General features: G+C 65.8%; 1 protein-coding gene across 1 annotated transcript in view; it reads left to right on the top strand.

The window, feature by feature from the left end:
• Window positions 1–1,650, top strand: part of CSMD1 (CUB and Sushi multiple domains 1) — a 710,708-nt gene that overhangs the window by 650,658 nt on the left and 58,400 nt on the right. The gene's annotated exons all lie outside the window — the stretch shown is intronic.

Genomic DNA, 1,650 nt, shown 5'->3' with positions numbered 1-1,650 from the left:
CCCATGTGGCCGCCCAGACACCACTGTGACCTCTCAGACACCCCTGTGACCCCCCCAGACACCTCTGTAACCTCCCAGACACCCCTGTGTCCACCAGACACCCCTGTGTCCTCCCAGACACCCCTATGACCCCCCAGACACCCCTGTGACCCCCGCAGACACGCCTGTGACCTCCCAGACACCCCTGTGTCCTCCCAGACACCCCTATGACCCCCCAGACACCCCTGTGACCCCCGCAGACACGCCTGTGACCTCCCAGACACCCCTGTGTCCTCCCAGACACCCCTATGACCCCCCAGACACCCCTGTGACCCCCGCAGACACGCCTGTGACCTCCCAGACACCCCTGTGTCCTCCCAGACACCCCTATGACCCCCCAGACACCCCTGTGACCCCCGCAGACACGCCTGTGACCTCCCAGACACCCCTGTGTCCTCCCAGACACCCCTATGACCCCCCAGACACCCCTGTGACCCCCGCAGACACGCCTGTGACCTCCCAGACACCCCTGTGTCCTCCCAGACACCCCTATGACCCCCCAGACACCCCTGTGACCCCCGCAGACACGCCTGTGACCTCCCAGACACCCCTGTGTCCTCCCAGACACCCCTATGACCCCCCAGACACCCCTGTGACCCCCGCAGACACGCCTGTGACCTCCCAGACACCCCTGTGTCCTCCCAGACACCCCTATGACCCCCCAGACACCCCTGTGACCCCCGCAGACACGCCTGTGACCTCCCAGACACCCCTGTGTCCTCCCAGACACCCCTATGACCCCCCAGACACCCCTGTGACCCCCGCAGACACGCCTGTGACCTCCCAGACACCCCTGTGTCCTCCCAGACACCCCTATGACCCCCCAGACACCCCTGTGACCCCCGCAGACACGCCTGTGACCTCCCAGACACCCCTGTGTCCTCCCAGACACCCCTATGACCCCCCAGACACCCCTGTGACCCCCGCAGACACGCCTGTGACCTCCCAGACACCCCTGTGTCCTCCCAGACACCCCTATGACCCCCCAGACACCCCTGTGACCCCCGCAGACACGCCTGTGACCTCCCAGACACCCCTGTGTCCTCCCAGACACCCCTGTGACCCCCCAGACACCCCCGTGACCCCCCCAGACACCTCTGTAACCTCCCAGACACCCCTGTGTCCACCAGCCACCCCATGTGGCCGCCCAGACACCACTGTGACCTCCCAGACACTACTGTGACCCCCCAGACACCCCTGTGACCCCCCAGACACCCCTGTGACCCCCCAGACACCCCTGTGACCCCCGCAGACACCCCTGTGACCTCCCAGACACCCCTGTGTCCTCCCAGACACCCCTGTGACCCCCCAGACACCCCTGTGACCTCCCAGACACCCCTGTGTCCTCCCAGACACCCCTGGGACCTCCTAGACACCCCTGTGACCCCCCCAGACACCCCATTTGACCTCCCAGACACCACTGTGACCCCCCCAGACACCCTGTGATGTCCCAGTCACCCCCGTGACCCCTCCCATGTCCCTGAGACCCAGACCCCCAGCTGAGGAGGAGCGTGAGGATGTGGTTGTCCCTGAGGAAAGGTGGACAAGTGGAGAAGGACCTCAGGTGACCTGCCTGAGCGTGCTGTGTGGTGCATGACCCAGGATTGCTCT

Source organism: Myotis davidii, unplaced genomic scaffold (assembly GCF_000327345.1).
Source record: "Myotis davidii unplaced genomic scaffold, ASM32734v1 scaffold807, whole genome shotgun sequence".
NCBI lineage: Eukaryota > Metazoa > Chordata > Mammalia > Chiroptera > Vespertilionidae > Myotis > Myotis davidii.
The sequence above is the reverse complement of the archived record's forward strand: the minus strand, read 5'-3'. Positions and strand labels throughout refer to the sequence as shown.